At 37.7% G+C, this 9238-nt stretch overlaps 1 long non-coding RNA gene across 1 annotated transcript; it reads right to left on the bottom strand.

Annotated features, from left to right (window-relative positions):
* Positions 1-1947: 1947 nt before the first annotated feature.
* On the bottom strand, positions 1948-8804 carry LOC106887304. Its single transcript, XR_001411855.1, has 3 exons — positions 8365-8804; positions 4757-4825; positions 1948-2012 (listed from the first exon to the last, which is right to left on the bottom strand). It is a non-coding gene; the product is annotated as an uncharacterized LOC106887304 (long non-coding RNA).
* Between the last annotated feature and the right edge of the window lie 434 nt (positions 8805-9238).

Genomic DNA, 9238 nt, shown 5'->3' with positions numbered 1-9238 from the left:
TGCATACATATTGTATATTTTAGAGCACAGTTGCTTCTAGCCAATCTCAAATGCGTGTCTTAGTATGCCAAAGTATGATGAGATATGCTTTCAGAATGAAAATGCATAATTACAAACGACTGCAACCTGTGGTACACAGATCGATGCATCGCAGCTGAGCTACCTCCTGCACCTACCAGCAAATGTGTATCAGTCCCATGTGCCCTTCCAGAGCACAGAAGAGAAGGCCAAAACCCAGTAGTCCATTAGCAATACAAATTCAATATATTTCTCCTAATTGCTTTTTAATTTCCATCTCATTTATGTATAGTAGCTGCGGAAGGAAAAAGAGATCTATTCCTTATTCTGCCACTGTCTTGCTTATTTGACCTTAGTCCTATTACAATTTCTCTGTTGCTTAATTAATTCTTCTGCATCATACGCCTAATGAAAACGACTTGCCTTTTAGGTATTAAGTGGATCTGAGCCTACCTTTTACACTCCAGGAGAATTTTTTTTTTTTAAAGAAGCTCAAATTAGTATTATTTTTTAAATTTCATACTGTTACTTTACAGTCCTGGTCTCAAAATTAATTCACCAGATTATGTATTTTTATCCACTAGCTAAAAATTTCTTTAACATTTCAATTCTAATGTAATTTAGCCTAAACGTTCTTCTTAATACCAGAAATGTTTTTCTCCTTTTGTTCAGCCAGTGAAAGGAAGGACCCCACAATCGAAGCAAGAATTTCTGTTCTTTCTTTTTTAATACTACTCTGCAGGACCTTGCCCTGACTATTAAAAAAAGGGCCTCAATCAGAAGTTTTATATAAGATAAATAATATTGCAGAATATAGATCAAAGCCTACAGAAACTTCCTGGAAATTAAGACAATGGAAATCAATGACCATTATAGGTGCCATTTATATAGAGAAATAATGTTTTCTTCCCATGGACTGGACCCTACTTTATTAAACGAACCTATTGACTTCTGTGTGATGACTTACAGACTAAAGAAATAGTCTGTAAGTAAGGAAATAGTCAGTGCCATGGGATTTTATTCTGCCTTATTGTGCAGTCTTACTCCAAATACAGACAGACAAAATACCCTAAACTGACTGTCATTTGGAAAAATTGGCAAGTACAAAGGGAAAGGAGACAGAATATAATATGTAGAGACTAGCTACTAAGTATAGAATATATAAATTTAGGTAGATTGTGTGTGCCATACTAAATGGTAAGACAGATGAGTGAGTAGCACAGTTATTGTTACTTATACTTAACACTTACAGTAAATTTCACTTTGAAATGCTGAGCCTGCTATTTCTTTTGTGGATAAATTATACCTCGTTGTCAGTTCTGTGCTTGTGGCAGTGTAGAAGCAGCCTTCAAAGGAAAATATCGTTCCAGATGCCCTGTATGTACAAGAAAACGTAAATCAAATCTTCTCTCTTGATTCTCTTGTTTTTCCTCCATGTAGTCCTCTGCAAAGCAGTGGTATCTCTTGTCAAGATAAGTCACCTCTGTCACTCAGCCTTCATCTTTTTGACAGCAGTCAAAGAATATCCAAGAGCGAACACCAGAACACTGCTACATAGACAGGAATACAATATCAGTACCGTCTGTTCATGTGCTTACTTATCAGCTGACAAAATGTTTGCTAAATGTAGACAGAGTACGCTGTGTAGTAAACATGGAGTCATGCATGAAAATAACGCATGTCAACTGGTGAAAAAGGAGAATTAACACAAGTTTTAATAACAATTTCGCAAGATATATGCTTCAATTTATGATCACCATGAAACTTAAGACTATAAAAATTTATTCAGAAACAGTAGGATATATATTTTCCATAATTGTTGGAAAGTCTGTGACAGGATTTTGCTGAAATCTGTCCTATGAAGAATGGACACTGCTCACATGATATAAAGCTTTTACCTGGGCTGCGCTGGAATGCCCATCAGGAATCGGAGTCAGTATCTTGCACCTTCACCCCGTCTCATGAACAAAATCATTCTGCAAATGAGCCACAAACTGAAAATATCCATTTGAGTCTGTTAGTGAAAAAGTCCTCCAACATAAAAATTTACACAAATTTAATCTGATTTTAAATTAGTTGTCCTCACCATGGAAAGAGGTACTTAACCTACTCATAATGTATGTCAGTTATCAAAGCGAATCAGTATGTTTGAGGGAACAGTACTTGTTTTACTTGTCATAATGTTATATATTGTGTTTCCTTTAAGCTTCAGAGCATTGTATAGAGCAGAACCTCATGCAATAACCTTGTTGAATCTCCCAAATTGTCAAAGTAAAAACGATTTCTTCTAGCTATTGATACAGACATTATAGTTCCACTTCAGTAGCTCTGATTCTATCTTGTAGAGTTGAACAGAACATATCAGTACAAAATAGGGTGGTTTTGTTGCTATACCACAGACAGATTACTCACAGCAAACAGTGAGGTGACATAAGAATTCTGGGGGCTTAATTTAAATATGAATTATTTAACATTACGAGTCTTGCATTGCTCAGGACTTTATGGTAAAACTCATGCTTGGTCTCATTTCAGCTGGTTGCGTATGTTGAGACTGATAAAGTTGATCTTGTTTACAAATGAAATTTTTAATGCTGGTAGATTAGTGCAACTGTAGGCTGGATCCATATAAAGTGCTGAAACTTTCTAGATCCACTTGGGATTAGGAGTGAAACCCCAAGTAAAACTTCTCAGTAACTGGCACTTGTATAGTCACTCAAAACCTGGTTAGGCAGTGCTGCTTGAAGGTGTGGCTTCTATTGCTAGCATTACCTCTAAATCTATGAGATAAGATACTTAACCTCTGTACATATAATTTTCTTATTCTTTAGAAAAAGGATATCATCATCTCCCACCCTGTTGAAAGGCTTTCAGATCTGGGAATGAAAGATTCTATTTAGACAAATAGCAACTGTTAATCATGGATATCAATTTAAGGGTTTAATTTTACCAAAGTGGAATATCACCATGTCTGTGTTCCATTGTATCATTGCATGCCCACTAAAACGGTTATATGAACTGTTATTGTGATAATTTGAGATGTGTCCTGTGACACGAATTGAAAACATGAAGGAACTCATGTTACAGTGTGTACTGTGGAATTCATTTTCTCAACACCTTTATCTAAAGTAGCCTCATAAAATAGCCTTTATCTAAAATAGCCTATACCTTCAAGAGTGTATTCAAGCCTGGATATAGACAAATCTGTCTATTAAATTTCACTGGTGTTGGAAAGCAAGAGTAGTTCTGTCAATTGTGAAAGAGGAGGTTTTAAAAAATAAACAACCACCATCCTTGAGTGGTCCATTCTTCATGTGTTTGGCTACTTGCTGAACTCATGTCCATGCAGTGCCTGTGGTGAATCCTTGAGGTTATGAAATATATTTTCTAAAAATTATTACTGTCCCAACCCACAAAGAAGACAGAAACCTAAGACCAATATTTTCCAAGAACATAAACTGTTTGAAAGTTCAATGGGAAGCCAAGCTTGCAAATACTTTACCTAGGTTTTGGTAAGCTGCAAAGGTTGGTGTGCCTGTATGGACATTTGAGCCGTGCCACATGGTTGTCTCTACATATATCAATGCTGACTTGTACTGAAAGCAGTGTGGTGCCTTCCAGAACAATCATATACTGCCTCTCTTCAGCACAACTAAGTCAGCTGTTCTACCAGAAGATTGGGATGGACCCCATCACACTATGACTGAGATGCTTTCAGACACATTAACAGTTGCCTCCTAGGCAATGATTGATCCACAATAACACCAATAGTGTTACTGCCTTTGTCAGAAGATTGGGTCCCAATTATTTTTTTCTCTCCCAGGATGGATATTATTAGATCCATTCTACTGGTATACTTTAGAGACACAAATTGTCTCTAAATTTATGGCACGGCCATAAATTGTCATGAGTGTTCATTCTTTCTTCTCAAGTTAACTACACACACCTCTTTTTTCAGTCTTCTAAAGGCTCACATAATTCCATGATTAAGCATTGTGGATTCTTACCCTTAGTAAACATGAAGCTGTCTCACTTTATAGAGAAGCTATTTTCATCTATATCAAATAGTAGTGTCTGTGTCATACTGTCAATAATGACCAGGAGAACTAGATGGGTTGCAACAGTAATGTGCCATAGTCCTAGTGGTGAATCTACGGATGCTTTGTGGGCATGAGGAAATCACAAGAGTGGTCTCACCAACTGTGGCTCCCGAGCTGGGAAAACTGTTGAATCCTTGGGCCAGCTTCATGAGCCTTCTTTTCACTTACCTTGTGTCACAAAATGTGAGCTAAGTGAACGCAGCAGCAAAATTGCTGAGAGTTGAGCTGTAACAGAGACACAGGCTGCTAGGGTTACTGTGTTGTGGCATGAATGTGAGAAGGAACTGCCCTGGCCCACAACAGAGACAGGTGGGATACTGGCCATCTATAGCATTATCTTAGCTGGTGTGCAGTGTGAATGCAACAGATCTTCCAGGTGAAATATAGGACTGTGCAGGACTATGGCATTGCAATGTATGGGTCAATCGGCTTGAATTGCTGTCATGAAGACCACTCTCAAGGGCAGCCTGAAGCTACTACACCTCTATAATAGCCTGTATGTATAGCCAGAGAGGGCTTGTTGCACAATACAAATCTAAAATAATTAATTTCTTCTTTTCCCTTCATACCAAAGGCAAGTTGTATCATACTGTCAGATGGTTTGGCATGTGTCACAGAAAAGCTGGTGCTTTTATGCTTACCTGAATTTCTGTCCTTTTTGTGTCCATTTTTAGCAGGTCCCACTGGGGTCTCAGAAATAGACCTTAGGCCTGGAGGTAGTAGAAACATCAGCAGAAGATAATGAGAAGGGCTGCACCTTTGCTGCTGCTTTGTGTGTACAATGTACAACAGCTGCTCTTGTAACAGCTGGAAGGAAACAATTAGCATACCAAAGAAACATGTTATAGTGTCACATTACAAAGTCTTGAGCAACTGAGACCTTAGGCTTCAAATATCCAGACAACTAAATATATTTAAAGAGATACTGTCAAGTTAAAATCTAGTCAGTTAAAAAAAAAAGAATTAACTGTAATTTCAGGTACTTCATAAGCCTCTGAATCCTCCAGCAATTTTGTTCTTTTTGCTAGTCACCACCTCACTTTTATTCTTTGGCCAGCAGAGAATTAGAACAATATAAGGAAGAGGGCAAAGCACAGGACATGAAGAATATGCGATTTACTTTATCCCTGATTTAATTGACTATGTTCTGTGTTTTCTGATCAGTTCGAGGGACAAGAAAAGAAGCAGCAGAAAGAAAATCCGATGTATGAAATCTAGCAAGTTAAAAAATTACTTTTCTTTCAATTTATTGGAACTTGTACTAGATCTTTTATGCTTAATATTTTTAAGCTTCTGTCTTTCCCATTAGCACACATCACCAATATAGGATTCTCCTGTTCACTTACTTAAAGGTAGAAAAAACTAGAGACGTTTTCCATTTTCCTTACCATGACTGTGAATTTCTCAAAGTAATCTAAAAACTGTAACCTCACCAGTACAGTGGTAAAAACACATTTTCATTTGATAAGCACCATGTTTGGCATCCTCTTTATATTCATAGAATCACAAAAACATATAATCATTTAGGTTGGAAAAGACCTTCAAGATCAAGTCCAACCCTTAACCTAGCACTGCCAAGTCCACCACTAAACCATGCCCCTAAGCAGCACATATACAAGTCTTTGAAATACCTCCAGGGATGGTGACTCAAACACTTCCCTGGGCAGCCTGTTCCAATGCTTGACAACCCTTTCAGTGAAGAATTTTTTTCTAAACCTCCACTGGTGCAACTTGAGGCCATTTACTCTTGTCCTATCATTTGCTACTTGGGAGAAGACACTGACCCTCATCTCGCTACAACCTCCTTTCAGGTAGTTGTAGAGAGAAGGTTGTCAAAGAAATTAGTCAAAGAAACTAGTTTGGGGCTTAACATGAATTAACTCACTAAGCTACATTTCTAGTTTAAATGATTAATGATAGCTTTAATTGTACCAGAGCATGAAAAAACTCCCACAAATATGAAAATAGATAGTGGTAGTAAAGAGGATTTTTTCTTACAGCCGCTCTATTTCCACTTGATTTCTGGCTTTGAATAACTCTGAGTTCAACTATTACCAGCAAAAACACTTTTCAAAACCTGAGCTTAAAAGTACCATGTACAACAACTGCCCACTGTCATTAGAGTGACCAGCAAAATGCCAGAGCATTAAATAGTTAAGGAGGATAGGTAATTTGGGAAGCCCTTTTTCAGTGAAGTAAGCCATCCTGTGTTGCTAAAGGCTTTTGGAGACTGAGATCAGTAGTACCAAGCAAAGAAATTTTTTTTTTTTCTTTTTTTTTTTTTTTTTTTTTTTTTTTTCTCAAAGATAGAATGATAGTGCCATCCAGACTCGAGTCCAGGATCACTGAACAGAATGAGCAGGAGATGATAAAATGTGACACAAGTTGGCCTCACAGCAATGCCACTCAGCTATACTGAGTAGGATGGCCCCTTTAGGTCTCTGAACTTCAGTGCAGGGGTGCAGGATACAGCGCCTCTTCATTACTGTGGCATGGCATGAAGCAGTCAAGCTGAGCACATGGAGCAGGACAGGAGTGCTGTAGCCATGCTGGAGTTTCTGCACTTTCCACCCAGTGCCTCCTCACTAACACCCCCAGACGAGTGGGCAGTCGTGATTGGACTAACACCACCAGACTACTTCTTCCATCTTCCTCCTGACTGCCACTTCCCTCTATTGCATCCTTGAACCCCTTCCTGTGGAACAACAGCCACCTCCAGAATAACTAATTCAACTTGCTGCTTACTATACGTGCAATCTCTAGCTGGCTTCTTTCCTCATGGTAAAAAGGGTCCCACAGGCAGCCACAATCATTGAAGGGGCTGGCACTAGTGATCCCAGGAACCTTTGCAAAGGATGAATCATAAGTGTTGATGGTCACACGTTCTCTTCTCCCTATTTTAACCAAACTTTATAGAATTATTAAAAGTTCTTTCCTCAGGCTAATGCCAAAGCAGGAGCAATAGCTTGTTTGTCTCATGTATACCTTTTTCCTCAATGTCAATAATTGCATTTAAAAAACAGAATTCTACATTTTTACTCTGAAATTAACAATGACCCTGAACAGAGACCATATATATTATTGATGATTTGTCATGTAATTCACTGGCCATGATTTAAAGTTTATTGGGAAAAAAAATCCCTAAAGCCATCAAAGCTGAAAAGCAAAAGGCTTCTGAAAAAGATCACAAACCAAAACAACAATATGAAATAAGCAGATAGATAGAAAAAACAAAAGGTAAAACTGGCAGATAGACAGATATTCCAGGCAAAGGAAGAGCTAGGGTTTTTTTGTTGTGGTTTTTTTTTTTATCAAATCTGATTTTATTTCCATCCTAAAGATATCACTTCTCTGAAGAATATGTAAGAGAAAGCAGTCAAAGAAGGGTTTGGATTTTCATAGTATTTGTTCTTATGGGGGGAAAAAAAAGAAAAAGGAAAAAAAAAGAGGTTAAATTTATTCTCTTTGGAAAAGGGAAGACTTTGAGGTGACCTACTTAGCTTCAGTGGTCTTTGTTACTTGGCAACATATGAAATAAGATGGCAAACAGAATAAATGTGTTTAAGAGCCAGCAAAGACATTTTTATAGACAAAGGGGTTAAATGATATAGTTACAAAGCAGAGAGGTGAGGTTAAAATAAATCTAAAGGACACAGTCTTACTGAGGCATGTGGCCTTTCCCTGACCAGCAATCTTTTATGTCCTTGTGATAGGTTTATTAATTGAAATAAAAGTTTTACATGTGCTAGCTCCAGTAAGCGTGCAGTAAGTGAAATGGTAGGCTTAAGAACAAAAAATACAAATTTTACAAAGCATGTTTTTCATTAATTCTTACGTTTTCTTTTCAGAAGAAACCTTGTGGTTTCCACTGATCAGAGGTGGGGATGGAGGTGTCTTTAAATGTATTAGCACTGACAAGACCTTGACTATTTCACACTCTGCCTGCTTCCTGTCCTAGTTCTCTGTTGTCCACGAATGTCACTATTCTAATCAAAGGCTTTACATCCTGTAAGAAAAACTAAGGAAGATTAAGGTGATTAAACAACAACAAAAAAGACTTTTGAGGTGGAAGAGCAGAGGTGATTGCTCCAATCCTGCTTGACATCTGTCTTCTGCATTTTGGTGTGTTTCACAGTATTTAATTCTACTAATTGTCATCTGAGATTACTCTGCAAAGCATCACTGCAGAAGACCAAGTGAAGATAAACCTCAGGACATTTTATGAAAACAGTTATTTTAAAATACTTACTGTGGGAGGCTCAAGGTGAGAGGAAAAGAGGTAATTCTGGAGGCAGGACCTTGTGGTGACTGTGGACAATGAAAGAAAAACCTTTTCCTGCATTCAGGAACCAGGAGGGTGCTGCTTTCAGCAAGGTCAGGAGGGCTTTTGGGTGCTTTCTCTGGGAATTTACAGCAGAAGGCAACATCAGAGAGCAGATGGTGCAACCCAGAAAGTCATGGTTGTTGCCTGTGATTTAGGCACCTCTGACAAGCATTTGGCTGCTAGCCAACCTGCCTCATTTCCTCACACCTGCTCTGAAAATAGTTACCATGTGCCCCCACTGGCACAGATACTGAAGAAGGCAGGAAGGATGAAGGCGGGATCCATATAGATGAGATTGGTTCCTCTTGAGTTTGGAAGGTGCAGACTCAGACATGAGAACTCCAAGGCTTGTGTCGAGGTAAAATCGTTCTCTGTGTGTACATAAAGATACATATTTATGCATGTACTTAGAGTTGAAACAGCAGTATATTTTGCATTTCTCAGAACTAGTTAAAATTATTTCTTTTTGCCTGCAAGGAAGCTTCATCCATTCATAATTCTAAACAAATGTGATTAGTTTTCAACAAAATATATTCTTACATTGTAGCTTCCTAGTAGAAAAAGAGGCAATTGAAAGTACAATTTGCTGAAAACACTGAGGTTTTCAGGTGAAATTTTATCCAATTAAGCAAATTAAAAGCCATTGCAAAATTTAAATGTAGCAGAAAATTACATAAAAAAATACAGTTATAAAATTTTTGTATAAGTTCCAACTCTTTTAGCAATAACTGTTGAAAACAGTTGCCTTGGAAAAACTGATACCAGAGTACAATATGAAACAATACATTTTTTCATATGT

This window comes from Calidris pugnax, unplaced genomic scaffold, assembly GCF_001431845.1.
Source record: "Calidris pugnax isolate Ruff unplaced genomic scaffold, ASM143184v1 scaffold8, whole genome shotgun sequence".
In the NCBI taxonomy this organism is placed as follows: domain Eukaryota; kingdom Metazoa; phylum Chordata; class Aves; order Charadriiformes; family Scolopacidae; genus Calidris; species Calidris pugnax.
Note: the sequence above shows the minus strand (reverse complement) of the source record. Positions and strands in the feature narration are given on the sequence as shown.